Source organism: Molossus molossus, unplaced genomic scaffold (genome assembly GCF_014108415.1).
Source record: "Molossus molossus isolate mMolMol1 unplaced genomic scaffold, mMolMol1.p scaffold_m16_p_19, whole genome shotgun sequence".
NCBI lineage: Eukaryota > Metazoa > Chordata > Mammalia > Chiroptera > Molossidae > Molossus > Molossus molossus.
The window spans coordinates 3,223,304-3,242,590 of NW_023425354.1; the positions used below are offsets into that span (position 1 = coordinate 3,223,304).

General features: G+C 43.2%; 1 protein-coding gene across 3 annotated transcripts in view; it reads right to left on the reverse strand.

Annotated features, from left to right (window-relative positions):
* The window catches only part of TNRC6C (trinucleotide repeat containing adaptor 6C), a 72,916-nt gene extending 62,302 nt beyond the window's left edge, over positions 1 to 10,614 (reverse strand). Inside the window, exons 1-2 of one of the 3 annotated variants that reach the window (XM_036267688.1) lie at positions 10,588 to 10,614; positions 9,788 to 9,809 (exon numbers count right to left, since the gene is read on the reverse strand). The gene's annotated coding sequence lies outside the window, so the exon portion shown is untranslated. The remainder of the gene's footprint in view (positions 1 to 9,787; positions 9,810 to 10,587) is intronic. The other 2 variants (XM_036267687.1, XM_036267689.1) reach the window with 2 other exon arrangements.
* Positions 10,615 to 19,287: the final 8,673 nt, after the last annotated feature.

The window sequence follows — 19,287 nt, forward strand, 5'->3', positions numbered from 1 at the left end:
ACCCCTCACCTAGAACGGCAGAGGCTCCCACCATTAGCCTAACGTATGCTGACAAGCAGGCATGCAACAGGTTAGAGGTATATTTTAAGAGGAACTGTTGACAGGTGAATACTAACCTAGAGAGACATTTTAACCCACACATTTTAACGTCTTATTTCTGACATCTGGATGCATCTTATAATTGGTGTGTACATTTAATATAGTTTCCTCATTCATTCTCAAACTCCATCAATAAAACATTAAATCAATGATATGTTCTATAATTGAAGGCATCTTAGAACTTATGAAGTTCTGTATGTAAAGTATAGACAAAAAAAAAAAAATGTTCAGCCCTGGCTGGTTTGGCTCAGCAGTTAGAGCGTCGGCCTGCGGTCCACAGACACCTGGGTTCGATTCCCATTAAGGGCATGTACCTCGGTTGCGGTTTGTACCCCGGCCCTGGTCAGTCGTGCGGGTGGCAGCCACTCGATGTGTCCCTTTCACGTCGATGTTTCTCTCTCTCTCTCTGTTCCTCTCTCTCCCTCCCACACAACCTGAACAAAAAATGGAAAAATATCCTCAGGTGAGGATAAAAAAAAAAAAAAAAGAAAAAATGTTCAAAAACTATATTCAAAGATCGTTTCTTAAAATTGTAAATTTAAATTTAATTAAACACATATGATTGACTACTTGTAAATGTGACTATAATAGAGAACTATTCTCCTGTGCTAAAATAATCAGTGATTCCAAGGACTATTTCATCATTACAATTTCTTCTGCGACCTGGGCAGCAGCAAACCCTATAGTGAGAAGTTCCTCTAGAACAGCGGTTCTCAACCTTCCTAATGTCGTGACTGTTTAATACGGGTCCTCATGTTGTGGTGACCCCCAACCATAAAGTTATTTTTGTTGCTACTTCATAACTGTAATTTTGCTACTGTTATGTCTTAGGTGACCACTGTGAAAGGGTCGTTCGACCCCCAAAGGTGTCGCAACCTACAGGTTGAGAACCGCTGTCCTAGAACAATGAGATGCAGGCAGGGAATAAATATGAACGACAAGGGTCCATCTGCCACGTTATCGGCAGTCTCAGGGGGGTACAAAGCAGTGGCCTTCTGTTTGTTCTGTTGACGGCTTCTGGCTGATCTGTCACCATTTAAACTTTTGGAGTACGACTCAAAATGAACACAAACTCATTAACTACTAACTACATTAACTTAGCGTCTGTTGCTAATGGGAAGTGCTGTTTAGAGATATTTTCTATCTAATGCATTCCAGTTACCTCTTTAAAAGGTATTAAAACACACTGATTACCATACAAGCAAATATTTTTAAGTTTTTCTGAACAACAGCCAGCTGATTTAGAAGATTAAAACAGAAAGATGTGGTAACAGTCTATGTTAAAGCCACGTGACCAAGACAGCGTTAACATAGATTGGCTTTTCCATCAACTGGAATGTCCCCCGATGAGAAAGCACAGTGGACAGAAACAAAGGGTCAAGTCCGCTGCGTGGACAGCTTCAGACCCCTCATCACCCCTCATCTCTCTCCAGGCCGAAGCACCCTGAACCAAACGAGCTGTCCCAGCAGCAAACCCCAGCTCTCACGGAGCACAGAAGGTTGAGGTGGAGTCAAGCCTCACAGTGCCTGCCCTCTCAGGACATGCGTGCTGTCTCCTGCAGAAGGGCTGTGTGTTCTTTAATAAATTCATACATTGTGGAATAGCAATAATCCTGGAAATATTTTCCCCAGAAAATAATTTTCTCCAACCATCTGCCAGAAGAGGGAGCCCGAGTTTGCTGACTCCAACATTTAGTCAGAGAAGCCGGGGAAGAGGGAAGATTGGCCACACGCAAACTGACTCCCTCGTGCCTTGTGCGTTCTTAGGAAAAGGCACAGTGCCCTGTGCTGTACCCTGCTCAGCTGTTCCCGCCTCTCTCTAGCCTCCTGACACCACTCTCCCCCTTGCTCCTTGCTGACCACTCACATGCCAAGCCGGATGGTTGTGGTTTAGGTCCAGGAATTCCACACTCCTGCCAGCCAGCTTTGGCCAGTGCTGTTTTCTGTGTTGGGAGCCTTAGCCCTCTCCTCTCCCAGGCCCAGGTACATTCTCTCCATCCTTCAGACCTTCGAGCGTCACTCAGGATGGTGCCCACATCCCAGCCTCAGCCAGGTTCCTTTGTTCTACGCTCTCATGGAACAATGTTCCTCTCCTTCCACAGCAGCCAACTCCTGTGGCACTGTGCCAGGTGTTTGTGTCCATCCCTGTAAGTCTCCGAGTTCCGTGAGAGTGGGCAGCATATCTATTTCCCTCAACTTTTCCTCCCCTCTGCATGCAGCACAGTGCCAGGCAGACAGCATCTGCTGGATGAAACGGTTAGCCCAGTCAGCGTCCGTCTCTCCACATGCCCGTTCCTGCCCTCCCAGCCTCAGCTGAGGCGGCTGGGTCTGCAGTAGGCCGTTGTTGCTGGCCCTCTCTTCAGCAGCTCATTCCCACTCAGTCTGGTGTGATCAGAGGCTCTCTGAAAAGTAGGCCTCAGGATGGCACTCTCCCCTGGGAACTCTCCAATGGCTCCCCTGGTCTAAAAGATCAACTCTGAAGTCCTCAAGAAGGCTACAAGGACTCTCCGAGCCAGCCTCCCTGCCCTCCATCTCCCGTTTTTACTTCTGGAAGGAGAGGCTGCTAAGAGTGCTCAATCCCAGTGGCTTGATGGGTGGGTTTAGGTCTGGGATGAGGCACCCTCCTACCCAGGTTTTCACAGGGGCACCTGGAGGAGTGATGGCTCTAGCAGGCACCTGTCGCCTTCAGAACACCCCAGCCAGTCTAGGCCTCCATGCTCACCAAAGAGAAAGGGGAGTGTACATCCAAAGACCTGTACGGGCACGCTCACAGAACTGTGTTCACGACAGCTGAAGACTGGAAACGCACAAATGTCCACGAACAGGTGAACGGAATAACGAACAGTCGAACACTGCTCAAGAATAACAGGAATGAATTACTGACACATCAACAGGGAGGGTCTCAAAAGTGTCAGTGGTGAGACGCACTGAGGGCGCATGCTGTGGGGCTCTGCCCACGTGACAGTCTAGGGAAGAAACTCCTGCAGCGACGGGAAGGAGACTGGGGTGTGCCTGCAGCCCGATGTGGGTGGGGACGGGCGTTGTCTTGACTCAGGGATAGTTTCACAGACGTGCACAAGCCAAAACTATTAAAGTATTCTCTAAATATGTGCAGTTCACTGCATGTCAATCATAGCTCAGGAAAGCTATTAAAAAACAAAACAAGAAAAAGCAGGTAATGATAAAATTTCTCAGAAAAGTCAGCTTCCTTTAGAGATATAAACTGTAACTTTCTCTAAACTTGGAAACTGCCTTCATGTCAACATTTGGTGAAAAGCTACTCAACAGAGACGCCGACTTGCACTTCACCTGAGCCGTGCCAGAAGTGCCTCCCGAAGACGCGGTCAAGGGGCTTGTAGCAGAGAAGCTCTGTGCTTCCCTGTTGCCACTGGGTTTACTCCCCCTCTTCTAAAATCTGATCAAGAATTTGTATATATGTACCTGTTTTGTTTTGTTTTGACAAATTTTTGTTCTTTTAAATTGCCTACAATTAGTGGGAAAATGCCACATCTTAATGCACTTTCTTTTGCTCCCATGGGAAAAAAAGTAGTGCATTATTATATCTTCCTTCCACCAGAGACTTAGTGGTAAAAATAAATAAAGTCATGCGTCACTTAATGATGGGGGTATGTTCTGAGAAATGCACCACTAGATTTCGGTGTACAAACGCTTAGGGGCCATGATGAACAAAATAACACAAGATTAAATCAAGCACAAGGGAAAATTATGCACTCAAGAGAGGCAGTAAACAGGAGCTGCGTGAAGCCTGAGGAAAGAGTGAAGAAACAAAATGGAGTCACTATAGCCAGGCTAGCGAAACTACTAAAGTCAGAATGGGCCGAAACACGAGCAATTGATTTTATCTTAGTTTAACTGGCCAGGGAACTTAAGAGTGTTGAACTTTCCAGTTGTGCACCAGTGCCTCGAGTTACAGAAACCCTACAGGTAACCCTCTGCAGAGCTGAGGAAGGACGGTCCACGTGTCCAGACCACCGGACATCTGAAGAGCACCATCCTGGGCCACTCCTCTGCAAGCTAAGAATGCAGCCCTGATTCTCCTCGAGAAAGTGCTTTTTACTATGAAACTCTCTGGGACTGCAATTCATTTAACACACTTGAATAAAACTTTGCCATTTAATTCTGGGGAGGGCTCATGCTTCATTTATGCTTAGCTGACAGAATGCTGCCAGCGTAGCACGGCGACTGCTGTGCGCAAGCTGCTTTTATTTGTAAGTAGAAAGTATACGCTCTAAAGTAAGTACAAGTATAGTAAACACAGGATCCGGGAACATGGTGGTTGGTTGTCACCATCAAGTATTCCACACTGTACCTAACTGTCTGCTGTACTTTTACAGGGCCGGCAGCACAGAGGTTGTTTACACCAGCATCACCACAACAGGTGAGGAATGCGCTGCACTATGACCTTCGATGGCTGTGACACTAGGTGACAGGGCCTTTCTGCTGCGTTATAATCTTGCAGGACCACCACAGTATACGCGGTGCATCACTGACTAAAATGCTGGTGTGCCACACAAGACTGTGATTATTTTAAATACAGAGCAACATTGCTACAGAGCTAATATCTAAAATCCTAATCAAGATATCATCCCATAAAGATCCCTCCTATAATAAATCCCTTAGGAATTCCTTTCAGCCTTATGTGAAAAGATCCTAAATCACCAGCAGAAAAAAAATATATAATTGACAACCAGAAGATAAGGGCTATACCTCTAGTTTGTCCAAACCAGATGTCAAAATTTGTACAAATCACTTAACCTCTGTGAATCTCATTTCCTATCCAACATAGGAATTGGATAATCTCTAAGGATCCTTCAAGCTCTAAGATTTTATTAATTTTATAGACAGGCAAATAAAATGCCATGTTCTATAAGATATACTGTGCTGAGCATGCTGACTAGACTTCGACTACTGCCTTTAAGAGTAACTCACACACTCAAAATTACATCTATGTGGATATGGACATGAATACATGTAACTCAAGGAATCTGGCCAATTTTAACACACAGCGTAACTCAGGAAAACCCAGACCCGATGCTCTGTAAATACTACCCTAATTACTGTGCTGAGACTCCTGATAGATGAGTGAACAGCTAACAACTACCTCACCTCAACAGAACTGCCACTTAACTGGTGAAGTGCATGAATGTAGATTTTCATCTGTTTGTTTTGACTGTATCTGACTATGAAACCGGGAAGGCATGCTTTAGAATTCAATTGTCACTAACTTCATTCATGTTGAGAGAAAGCTTTACAAAATATGTGTGGAATGAGCCTTAATAGCAGAACAATTTGTGACCCCAAAACCCTTATCACTCAACACAAGGCTTCTGAAAGAGTATGGTTTCAGTTTATTTGCATTAACAAAAGCACATAAAGGTTTTCTTAAAATTCAGTTGCAAAGTGAATCATGGCAAAGTTGAATACCTGACTGCAAAACTCAGAGTCCTTTCATGCAAGATGAGGCGGCTAATTAAAATGTACACATTTATAAAAGTATATGACCTAAAACCATAAATCATTACTTTTATGGAGTTTGTGCAATACTGGGTCATCAAGATATTTACTTTCATACATAAAATAATTAACTTTGAGCTTTAAAAAATGTTTTTATTGATTTTTTTTTAGAGAGAGATACATCAATCGGCTGCCTCCTGCAGGCCCCGACTAGGGATGGAGCTCGCAACCCGGGCTTGAGCCCTGACTGGGAACTGAACCAGGACCTCTCAGTCCATGGGACTGATGCTCAATCCACTGAGCCACACCAGCTGGGCAACTTTGAGCTTTTTATATGAAAACTTATCTTTCTATTTTATGAACTTCAGAAAACCTGGCTAAAATCACTGATTTAATTCATTTCACATTTATGAGTATTATTATAGTTAATCCTAAAAGACAAACATTCATTCAATCCATTAAAAACCCAGAAGACAATATGAAAAATTTAGGCTCAAGTCATCACATCACATATAAAGCTGTTATCTGTGTCCAAATTAAGGGCAGCACCCCACGTAAAGAAGAGAGATTACTGGTCACCAAGGCAAAGCGAACACGAGTGACCCCACAGCACAGATGCAACATATAAGTCAACAGTATCTGCAACAGGATTCCACCAAATCCCTTCCCCAGAATGAGAGCATCTAGGGTCTCACTAAGGCATACGGTAATTGTGTTCAGCTGGCTTTCTTCAGTCACCAATGCAAAGACAGTGTTTAGCAGAATTCACAAAGGACTATTTTGTTTGTAAATAGGCTCATTCAGAGGTTTTCAAATTGCTTAGTGCAGGTCCTGGAGGAGCAGGAGATGGGGAGAGTTAACTGGGGGAAGCGCAGAGAGTTGGTGTGAAATTTCTATTTGTGCGTATGTGTGCATACGAGATGCACTCAAGGATGGCTAACAACATGCTAACTGGTAAGTATCTCAGGATAAAGGGATTTGAAGTGAGCTTAATTTCTTTTTAGACAATGCTCATTATTTTCACTGAGACTATATTACTGGTATTTTTCATCACAGGAGGAAAATAAGGAAAAGATGACAGCAACAACCCCCACCTAAGGCTGGACCGCAATAAAGGATGAGGGTTCTGGGCACAGCTTCCTCAGGAGTGCAGGACACCACCCCTCCACAGGACTTGCATTCTCAGGGGACACAGGAGAGAACTGGGAGGGGCAAGGATGAAGCCACTGTCTGGACGAGAACCTACAGAGCAGAACTGGAGCATCTGCAGCTGCAGAGAAGACATGGCTTCTTCTCGACAGCAGGGCAGGGTGCTGGCCGTGAATGCTCACAGCCAGGGTTCACATACCTTACTCAACTGGCCTGAATCTTAAAACAAGAAAATGACCTCGGCCCTGGCCAGTTTGGCTCAGCGGTTAGAGCGTTGGCCTGCGGTCCAGAGAGACCCAGGTTCGGTTCCCGCTAAGGGTACGTGCCTCGGTTGCAGTTTGTCCCGGCCCTGCTTGGGCCATGCAGGTGGCAACCACTCAATGTGTCCCCTTTCATATTGATGTTTCTCTTTCTCTCTCTTTCCCTCCCACTCTATCTGAACAAAAAAATGGAAAAATGTTCTCAGGTGAGGATAAAAAAAAAAGGAAAGAAAATGACCTCACCAAAGAAATCACAGGATTTGAAAAAGTGATCACAGATAAAATTTTGTTTTATTTGTAAGATCAGGGGGAGGGAATGGGAAGCACAGCTCATCACAGAAGAAATTTCTAGCAAGATTTAGTTCTGCATCAGTCCTTTAAAAGAATATTCCTGCCCTGGCCGGTTTGGCTCAGCGGTTGGAGCGTCGGCCTGCGGTCCAGAGAGACCCGGGTTCGGTTCCCGCTAAGGGCACGTACCTCGGTTGCAGTTTGTCCCCGGCCCTGGTTGGTCGTGCGGGTGGCGACCACTCGATGTGTCCCTTCACATCGATGTTTCTCTCTCTCTCTCTCTCTTCCTCTCTCTCCCTCCCGCTCTGTCTGAACAAAAAAAAATGCAAAAATGTCCTCTGGTGAGGATAAAAAAAAAAAAAAAAAAAAAAAAAAAGAATATTCCTGTTCACATTCAATGGTTACAGCAGACACAAAAAACTTTTTAAGCATAATTAACACCCTACGAAGGGAAGACTGGCATGAAGACAGTCGGTCAGTGAGGGTGCCGATCTCAGGCTACTACCTGTGCTTGGTGCTGGGAGCTGATGGGAGAATAAGCCCGGAGATGCAGGCCCCGCCCTCTGCCCGCACAGCCTGGAGCAGGAAGCACGCTCAAGTGCTGGGAAGCTAGAAGAATACGCCCACGATGTGTGCGAGCACCCGCACTGCCCCGGCGATGCAACTCCTAGGCACACTGGCCAGACTGTGGTGTCCACACATGCTGGACCACAGCTGCAGGCAGTTCATCCTCATGTAAACTGTAATAACGGAGAGTCTGAGAAACCCGTAAACTAATGAGTTACACAGCAGCACTGTTAGATTAGTTACGATTCAAAAACAGCATTTTTGTTTAGAAGGTCACTACTAACCATTGTTACGACCTGTTCTAAGGCTAGTTATACTTAGTACAGTTACCGATAAACTGTACCCAAAGGAGTATTTTAGGGAAGATAAAAGGAGAAAAAGCCCAGTAGAGTTTGGAGTCAGCAATGAAAATACTCATCAGAAGGGTAACAGAAAAGGTTAACTGCAGAAAGTGACGGGACAATATAATTCACACCAGCACATAACCACAAGCACTTGTTACCATTTGAAGAGAAAACAATGACAATGATGATGGAATATAGCTGGTACTGAGTCAGGCTGTAAAAACTTCTCGAAATGTTAAAAAAAAGAGAAATGGATGATTCAGAGCATTAATTCTCAACTCTTAAGTGACAATTAAAAGAAACCATTGTTTCTTATTCAAGATCATAAAGTCAAATACAACCATATACCACAACCCTTTGGACCCTTGTGGAAAGCGCCATGTAAATTCACACTGCTTCTGAGAGTGCAAAAGAGGCTGCGTCCTTCTTGCCAACTCTGCTGCCTGGCAGCAGTCATCCTACATGAACTCCACCTCTTGGTGTGGCCCAGGTGTAGGAGCTGAGGCCCACTGCACTGGGGTCAGGAGCCGGACCTCTCACATCCCATCCTCACACTGTACTGACTCATGCTCTCAGCCTCAGTTACTTCATTGTAAAATAACAGCTGCCTTGCTCAGTTATAAAGCTCAAAAGAGATAATAAACATAAACTTTACTTTGAGAACTATAAATGCCAAACAAAAGTTGAGCCTGGGCGGTGGTTCCTCCTGAGAGCGCTCATGGAAGTCTCCACGGTGCGTGTGTGGGTGCGCAGCTGTGTGTGCTGTCAGTCCCACTGCAACATAAACTTAAAGGAACACAGTGAGCTACAGCTGACCTCCGCTGAGCACCAGCAACGTGTGAGGCACCACCCCCTTTCCTTGAGAGATCTCAGTCTGTTACAACAGCTTTATGAAGTGGGCACCATTCCCATTACCTTTCCCATTTGAAATATGAGATACCTCAGGCTTAAAGAAGTGAAGTATCGGCCCCAAACTAAACAGAGCTGGCGCACGAGCCTCCAAGTGTGTGGTCTTTCCCACCGGCCAGTCCCGACCCACATCAAGTACAAAATGAAGAGGCTGGGAGTGGTACTTCCATTCTGCTCATTCTCGGCAGAGCACGGGGTGCCTGAGTTACTGTGAGCATCACGTGCGTCTCCCCCAACACCCGTTAAGACAGTAATAAGCAAATTCTGGACTTGCAGAATAAAAAGAAACCTTACATATTAACAAGCAAAGAGAGAATACATAAAGAACATATCTCTTTTTGTTATAAATAGTTGGCAAAGAGAAATTAGAAGCTTCAAGAGAATCCAATATTCTTTGGTTGTTCTTAATCAAACGAAAGTGATTTATCAGTTTAATCTGTTTGGTGGAAATTAAACCGAAGGAAAATTATAAAGCATTGTTTAGAAAGCCAATCTGACATTCAGATTAACCAAATACCAACGAAATGCAGATGGAAAACCAGGAAGAATTTCACAATGAATAATAGAAAGTAGAATCATAGGCAGGGTAGAGTCTTTGTTTTTAACCATCAATTAAAGAAAAAGTCATCTTTGCCATAAAACATTTGGTACTGCCATAAAATGTGCCCCCACCACCCCCAAATAAAATGAACTTACCTTTGGTTTTTTGATCAGCAGCCTGAAAAAACAAACAAACCAGAAATTCTTTAGGAATAACGTGTAGAATGTACACATCTCTGAAAGTTTATAAGCAGACTTTAATATTGGAAATTTTAAAAACAAGTTTTTGCCCAGTTTATTTACTAAAATTTACTACTGAGAAAAATGTCTCATTGTTTACATGCTATTGACTATATGCCAATATTGACTTAAAGGCAAACAAATCTATCTGGGAGCTCATTTGAGCTCCATATTTTAATACAGTCTAAAAGGTATATAGTTTAAACTACAAGATACATTCAAGTAGGCAAGAACAAAAACAAATGGCATAACTTGGTATATTAAATGCCATAAAATCCAAGCATGACTATAATAAGATTCAGAACTATTAGGACTATAATAATATTTAGGATTTGTAAAAGAACATTTGCCAAAGCTAAAAAATTATTTTTAACTTTTCTAATAAAATAAGTTGAATGGCCCCTCTGTCATCTCTTAGATAAGGTTGTTCTGGACAGTTTATTTCAGCTGGAATAGTATGAACATTCATTACTACCAATAACAGAAATAAACCTTCTTTAAAACATAGCTCTAATATTTCTAGGTCCTTAAGAAAGAAATGTTGTGGCTGTCACCCTATATTTATTTCATAGCACAATAGCTATTTTTTGCTAATTACAGATTCAGCGCCTTGACTTCTAAAGGTAATAAAACACAATTCTGTAACACGATGGCCATGGTGATGCACACGAAACACCAAGGATAACGAAGCCATAAGGTAGTGATTCCAGCCAAACCTTTTTCTGAGCACCTTCCTTCTTTTTCTTTTCTTCCTGCTTTTTCTTTTTCTTTTCTTCCATCAAACGTTCCTCTTTTTGTGTTTCTTGTTCTTTCTCCCTATTAAATATAAAGAAAACTGGTGTTAGTACGATGTCCATCTTAAATCAAAAAAATAAAAACGCATCATCTTTGGAAAGTTTTAAGTCCAGCAGCGTTTCCCATGTGGTCTAAGGTCACTGGGAAAGAGGCGGTACACTTCTCTGGTACTGCAGCAAGGTGCCCTGGCTCTGGTAGTGGTGCTGCTAGTCATTCATTCAGCCCATATTTGAACACCAACCTTTCATTAGGCGATAAGGGTACCAAATGGAGTAAACACAGTTCCTACAGTCATCAGAATCATGGGAGTACCTATTAAACATACAGATTCCTGGGTTCCAGCCCAGTCCAACCAAATCAGAATCTTTGGAGGTGTGACCTTGACAACACAGACACAGTGTGCTCCAGGCCTCCGGCTGCTTGTCCCACCTTGACACTTGTCTCTCATGGTCTTCCCAATGGGGGTACCACGTGGTCCATACCTGCTGCATTAATACCCCCACTTCCTCTGCACACGCGCATGCCCAGCCATACAGGTGCAGCTTGCTACCAGGAGGGTTGCCACCAGGGGCCCTACTTCCTGTAAGCCCATGCAACTGGTTCCTGGCTGTGGCTTTCCTGGGCTGGGCCTGTGCAAACCAGAGGCTGCTCTGCCATTCGAGGGCTGAAGCTATACCTTCTTCAAGACAAGTGGATCCAGTCTGGGGAGGGGGTGCTCTTTAGTCAGCCTTCCCTTGGGTACTACTCTCCCTTAGCCCCAGATACCATCTAGTTTTCTACAGTTAGTCTTTTACCAAAGTTGGATTATTCTTTACAATACACTTTCCCTGCTTACACCACTGTTCAGTTTCTGTCTCCCAGCTGCGCCCAGACTGACACAGGCGGGAGGGGAGGAACAGACCAAGCAGTAGGCACTCATGCACAAAGCCTCAGCCAAACATCCTCATCCCCCATTCATGTTGGTTCTGAACTTAATGTTTTTAATTTGTAGATGTGCTCTATATCCAACCATGCACATAAGGAATTTCAACCTAGGGTCAGTTTGTACACACTTAAAGACCATCAAAGGCAAGTGATTTAAATCAACACGGAGGAGGGTGGCTTAGAGAATATTCTTTGTGTAAAACAGTGGTTCCTAGACTTGGCTGCTCATCAGAATTACCTGGGAAGCTTTAAAAACTTCCACGTCAAGGCTGCAAACTTTCTGGGAAATCTCTGGGAGTAGATCTCAGGCATTGTTCCATCAAGGTTGAGAAAAACTACTTTTAAAGGAGGTCCATGAATTTACCCAGTTTGGAGAACAGTTTTGATTCATATTGTAGATGACAGTTTCCAGGAATGTTTCCAAGTTAGAAGGTGCAAGGACACTAAGGAATCTGCATTCACAGCATTCTCTTTAACCCTCGCTGGAAGATAGGTTTTATTGATTTTAGAGAGAGAGAAAGAGAAACATTAATGTGAGAGAGAAACACTGATCAGCTGCCTCCCATACACGCCCCGACCAGGGATCGAACCCACAACCTTTTGGTGTATAGGGCAATAGCAGAGCCACCTGACCAGGGCGACATTTACATTCTCACTAGACCCAGGCAGACCCATGAGAGATGGGCTGGTGCTATACTCACCAAGCCGTGACCTCTTGACTCGGAGAAAGTGAACAAATAAAAACCAGGTATATAGTGGGCGCCCGCCCTACTGCTCTACTTCCTTAATCTACACACAGCACAGAGAAAGCCTTAAATTATCTCCAGACAGTAAACTCCATAAAGTAGGCAAGTACAGCTACATTATTAAAAGGCAGTCAGTCAATTGATGATGGAATAAAAATGATTTTTGCTGAATTCTATTACTCTGAAAACTAAATTAATTAAGCCAACCATTCCCCCAGCAGTACAGGTAAGGTTTCACTGTAACAGTGAAATCAAACGCTGTGAGTGAGGAGCCCATGGCTCCCGTAGCCATGGGGTACCTCACACTTCCCTGCCTGAGCTCGTGTTTATATGACAAAGCACGATTCAGTGTGTGCTCTTTAATCAAGTTTCATCTCATTCCCCCCGACGAGCAGTCATTTCCCCTACTTCTGACTCTCAATGTACAATTTCTGCCACTTTTCATTAATAACTTTAAAAAACCAACATCAAGTCACGTTTTTACTCTACAAAGTAATACATGCTCATGGGTAAAAAAACCATACACAATATAAAAGACAGACTCCCTTTTCCAGTGCCCACAGCCCTCAACTTAGAGGTAACAACACATCAACAGCTCCTCGGCTATCTTTAAGAACATCTCCGTGCATGACTATACACTGCTCTATCTTTTAAGAAGGACAAATGGGAGCATATCGCTCGCTCTCTTCTGCATGACTCTTTCCCACTTAATGACACACTCCAACATGTACAAGGACACATCCCTTCACATCTTCCAACCCTGGTTTGGACTGCTGTCTCCTGACTTACTGATTTGAGAGATTAGCCATTTAATCCCTACAGTGATGGATAAGGATCTGGTTCTTATAGTGAACCTGTCTTCCACCTCATCCCAACTTTCGGCTAAATCTGTAAGTGTCGTTTGCTTTCTAAATATGTCAAAGTTCACCACAGAGCTAGGGAGCACACTGTGATTACGTTGCACTTCTTGTGTAGATGTTTCTTTTAGACGCCCTACTGTTTTTCTTTTTCTTTTGTACTAATTTTTTAGAAAAATTCTACCCCAGTTAAAAACATGAGCCCTTTCCCCACTGCATCCCCTCATCTTTCCAGAGCCCTCTGGACTGGGAGCACTCTGACAGTTTTCTAATATCCTCTACCTAGTTTGTTTTTTACAGTTTTTAATTGTGGTAAAATATACATAGTTACCATCATACCAGCCATAGTGTTCAGTTCAGTGATGCTACATTCACACCTCTGTAAAAACAATCTCCAGAGCTCTGTTCATCTTGCAGCCCTCCAACAATGCCTGTTGCTCCCTCTCCCCAGCCCCGGCAGCCACCGTTCTATTTTCTGTTTTTATCAACTGAACTACTACTTATTGTGGTTTTGACTTGTACTTCCCTAATGACTAGTGATGTTGGGCATTCTCTTCACATGCTTGTTGGACATTTGTGTATCTTTTTGGAGCCTATAGTTACTCTTTTGTCATCATTTAATTATTCTTGATATACAACTTATTTGTATCACTGTACCATTTCTACCAACCCGGACTGTCACAGTGGAAAGGAGGAACTTACCGACTAAGCAGGAGGACCGACACGTGCAAACTCCTCACCAAAACAACATCACCCATCCAGTAATGTTGATTTCAACCTACTAGCTCAGCCATTCTGACTCCCTTGTCTTCCTTCTTGAGTTATGCCCCTCAATTTGCTATAAAACCTCTTCAAGTAGCTTTTCTAGAAAGGGTAGTGGGAGGGTGTTTCTGGAGAACATGCATGCCTAAAAATTGATTTAGGCTACCTTTTCGTTTCATTGATGACTTGGCTGAATACAGAATTTTAGGTTGAAAACCACTTTGAAGGCACTGTGCCACTGTATTCTAGTATCTGGTACCTATGCAAGAGAAGTTTGATGTGATTGTACTGTTTGGTCCTTTTTAGGTGACTTTTTTTTCCCTAAGCCTCTCTTCATCCCTGAAATTTCATAATGTGTGTGGATGTCTTTCTGCTCCATTATTTGTGCTTAGCATTTGGCTGATGTTTTCAATATAGAGACATTTCTTTCCATTCTCTGTTTTCTTGAAAACATCTCCTGTTTTCTAAATGACAACATATTTAACCTCTTGGATTGATAGTCTACAACTTATCTTTTATATTTCCTGCTATGTCTTTTTACTGTTGTAGTTCTCAACTTTCTGGGTGCTTGGCTTAACTTGGTCTTTCAATCCTGCTATGGACTTTCAAATTCCACGATGTTTAAATTTTTAATAACTTTCTTAGTCTCTGCTTGCTCTTTTTCCATAACACTCTGTTCTTGTTTTATGGATGCAAAAGCATCTTTATTCTAACTGAAAATAGGGTTTTTCTAAAGTGCTTCTAAATTTTCTGGATTATCTCATTTTTATTTCTGGATGCTTCCTTCCTGGACTCTCTTTGCTGTGAGGGCCTTTTCTCAATTGTCTGAGGATCTCTGGTTGTCCATTCAAGCTTATGAAAAGTGAGGCACCAAAACCCACCTAGCTTTGTGTGCATGGCTGGACATGTTTCATGGTGGGCCTTGCCTGGCTGGGGGTCAGGTAAGGAGCTGGCTATTGTTAGAGCTGTCCCAAATGCCAAAACATGCAGCTTTTGCCTGTTCACTAGGGTGCTTTATCTACAGGATTAGCTGCTAGACCTTACCCACCTAGAAATGTTCCACTGCTGAAATTTTAGATGTCACTATTCTGCATTCTGACCATAACTCCCTGGCTTTATTGCTTCCACTGCACCTGTTCTTTATCTTCATGAAATCTATTTCCTGACTTCCATCTTCTTCTAAGCTGTATCATTCAGGAACTATACAACTAATATACATTATTTACTGTGGTAGGCACCAGGGACAAAAGAGGGATTGATTCTTAACAAACACTTCCTGAATAATGGCATTAAAACTGCTGTGGGATTTCAGGAGTTAAAAAGGCAGAGTTCATATCTTTTAAGGATATCCGTATAAATAATGAGTCAAACAAATTATCACTGTTAGAACAGTGAGATGTACAAAATACAGTAAGAGCGTGGAAGATGGACATCCAAGCCTGCCTGGGTGAGGCCCTCTAGCTCATGTCATCTCTCTTACAGTCAGGGGGTCACATGCCCTGGTTGTAATAAACACAGTGTGCTTTTCCTGTCCTCTGCATTATAAGTACCTTGGCGGCAGACTGTCTTCTGCCTCTGTGGCACCAACAAAAGCATGTCATCATCTGGAACATTTCTAGTCCACAATCTCAGCTGATATTTATAGTGGAGAAAGTCTTCTGTACATATACTTTCTTTCCTAGGGAAACTTTATTTTTCTGAAATGATCAAGTAATATTTAATAAGTTTCTATCTGCCTTTCAGGGTTAGTAAGATTATAAACTTCGATTTGGAAGGTTTCTTGACCCACTGGAAGAGGAAAAAACTAATAAGTATCAAACTATATAGAGTCAATTAGTTTTATTCTATATGGAGAAGTTGTGAGATAGACTTACACATCAAGCTGCAGGAGGAATAAAGAAAAGCAACGGTCAGGTTGGGAGAATTTCATTTTTTAACTTATACACATGCTTTTATGTGTGTGTGTATGTGTGTGTATGTGTCTATATATATATTTCCCCCTAGTTCCTCATTTACTTGGCATCCCATTATCCATACCCCTACACACACACACACATCAAAGGCCCACTCTTCAGAACCTCCCTTCTAGATAACTCATGTTAACCACCTACATCATACCCTTTTCTCCATGCTCATGTATCAATGTGAAAACACACATACCAATATAGTTTCACAATACATTTTATTTGATCATTGTTTTGTGAAACTTGGATCATGTTATAAACTTTTTTGCATCTTGCTTTTCTCATTGGGGAGACGGGGCAGGCAGTAATCTTTTTCTTCATCCCTCCCCCAAATGACAGATTTAATCTATTATTTCTAAGGGCTCCCTAGTATACCACGATGTGAATGTCATCACATTCTATTCGATCATTCCTCTGCTCATGCACTTCGTTCCCGGTTTATCACCACTCCCAGCAACTCCAGCTCTCCCATCCAGTATCTGCTAAAGAGAACAGTATTGCTTTGATTGGTGTCTGTTTCCATTTATGAGACAAGGAGAAAACCTGGTAAGGGTTCAACTCTGGACCAGAGCAAGTCAAAGGGGCAAATTGGACATAAATTACCTAGACTTTGTATGTCATATTGTAACGGGTTCTTATTATACTGAGTTTTATTAGAAAGTATTTTTCATAGTCTGGGTTTTTGATGTGTATGTTTCTTTTGCTCTCAAATAGTGTAGCAACCACTGGATCAGGAGGCTGTGAGTGGGAAAGAAGCAGATCATATTCTGGAGGCATCTAGAAGAGCTGGGAAGGTGGAGATCCCCTCAAGTGGTGGGAGCCTCTATGGGCATCATCTCAGTGTTGCTGGATAAACTACGCAGAGGGTCAATTATTTAAAAGATGAAATTATGTAGGTAGACTGGGAATGTAGCCACCCCTTGCAAAACTATTTTGGGTGGAAAATCTTCCAAATTCCTAGTTATTTAGTCAGTTGATTACTCCCTATATTTGCAAAAGAATAAGGTTCAATAAAAGAGAGTGGTCTTGTTTTTGCCTTTGAAGTTTAGTTACCAGAAACTGACCATTTCTCATCCTAACTTTGTTTCACCTATAAGACCTGCCACAGCCTGCACTCTGAAATTGTACTGATTAGACTCCAAAGTCATGTCATTAAAATATCCACTCATCATGTGTACACGTGTCTTACATGTCATTATTTTAGAAAGTCTGGCTAATTTCATTAGAATTTCCTGACAGTGTTTAGGTTGGGATGGGCTGGTAAAGTGCTATCAGATGAAATTAAAAGGGAAAGGGAAGGAAGTGGTGTCCTGTCCCATTGTCAGAAAAATACTTAGGGTTCTTAATTTTCAAAATATGTTTAAAACCTGCTATGTGCAGGAAACACTCTCTAGACCTTCGTGGGTAGTACATGAAGGATGTGACATAAAATATCCTTAGACCTCAAGGGTCCCAGACTCTCATAGGAAAGTGAAGGTAAGTCTTGAATTAGCCTTAATACTTGGTAGACTATGGGAATGAACAGAATAATATAGTGAAGCACGTAGGTTAGGATTCCAAGTCACAGGTCAGGTTCTAAAGGAAAGGTCACTAGCATATACAGAAGGTCAGGAAGCTGCAGGCCCGAATAAACTGCTTATAAGACTCATTAGTCACTTGGTGTGCTACTAGGACTCGGGAGGACAAGGGAAGCAAGCTCTGATGAACAGGACCAGAGGGTGGAAGGGAGTTTTTTGTTTGAGGACGAAAGGGTAATGTAGTCGATAGAGACTAAGGTCTCCTGCAGTCTGCATCTTTGTACAACTCCCTCCCTCTGGTGTGAGAGGCACCTGCACCTTGCTTCTCACCATCAGACCATGGGAAAGGTGCTGAAACACCACTTCCTTGACTACATTATAAAAGACCACCTTCCTAGCACAGTGGTGCAAATCTCCCTCTCAGGTGCTGGCTTTGAAGAAACAGCTGCAGTGAATCCCACTGCTGCACGGAAATGAATTCTGCCAAAAGCAGGGTGAACTTGGAAGCCCACCTTCCCCAATCAGGCCTCCAGATGAAAACCTAGCCCTGGCTTGGCCTGCATCCTGTAAAAATGTACAGATTCAAAAAGCTCTGTGTACTCCAAACAGGAACCACATTCAAACATATCATACACTGAGCACAAGCACCACATCCCAAAGGATGTGTGCTCCATGGGTCCACTTACATGGCACTCTGGGAAAAGAAAAGTGCAGGCACAGAAAACAGACTAAAAACAGCCTGGGGCCAGGGTGGAGAAAGGTAGTGACTACCAGGGCACTACAAGGGACTTTTTAGAAGGGTGATGGAACTGTCCTGAATCTTGACTGTGATGGTGGTTTATGCACAAATATATTACTTATATACTATATATAGTTGTTGAAGCTTACATCAGTATACACCAGAGAGTGAACTATACTGTGTATGTACACTATAAAAAAGTCAATTTGAAGAACAACAGAATAAAACACAAAAGCAAGAAAATATTTATAAGTGGTCATGGGAGGAGGCTCTGGAGAATGCTGACTCTCTCTCATGCCCCCTTCCTAGTGTGGTGAGAGGGGAGTGGGGAAAGAGTGGGGGAGTGCATAGGGCCACAACAAAGGCTCTGATTACCACAGGACCAGTGCACCTCTCCAGGCACAGACGGGAGACTGGAGACAAGGAAGCAGGGCTCAGAATAGCAATGGGAACTGGGTCCTGATTAGGAACAGGCAGCTGCAGGGACCCTGATTTGGAAGGATGAAGAATCAGAGATCTGAGGACAGGCAGACAAGTCACAAGGCCTCATGGTATTTCAAAGGAATGCTGACTTCATTAGTGCTGAGGCACACTTCAGCCCAGGATTTAATTCTCAAGATTTCCTGTTGTGGCTGAAACACCAAACCAGAACCATAAAAAAGCACCCTCCAAAGAGCTACTGCAGGCTGACTGACCAGGTATCTTAACAAGCAGTCTCTCCTGCCTCTCGCCTGATAAACATTTCATGGAGCTTATTTAACCACTGACTTAGTATAGTCCTTTCTGTCTCATCAATGTTTTTCTACATTCACTGGCTTTTTGTCCCAGAACAAATGCTGTTCCTCACTTCAGTTGGCTTCTGTGCAACACAGCGGTGACCTCCCCTGTTAGTTTGCCACTCAGCTCCCTTCACTCCTCCCTTTGGTCACTGTGTCTGATGTCTCCCGAGGACCAGTCCTGTCTCTGTCTCTGGAATCCCAGACACTCTTAGGGCAGTGGCTCAGGAGAGAATACCGTATCGGTCCAAAGAGCACTGCCCCTGAGCTACCTTGGTTAGAGGCACGGACGACTCGACTCTCCTGGGATGCTCATGGGATCAGGAGTGGGAGCTG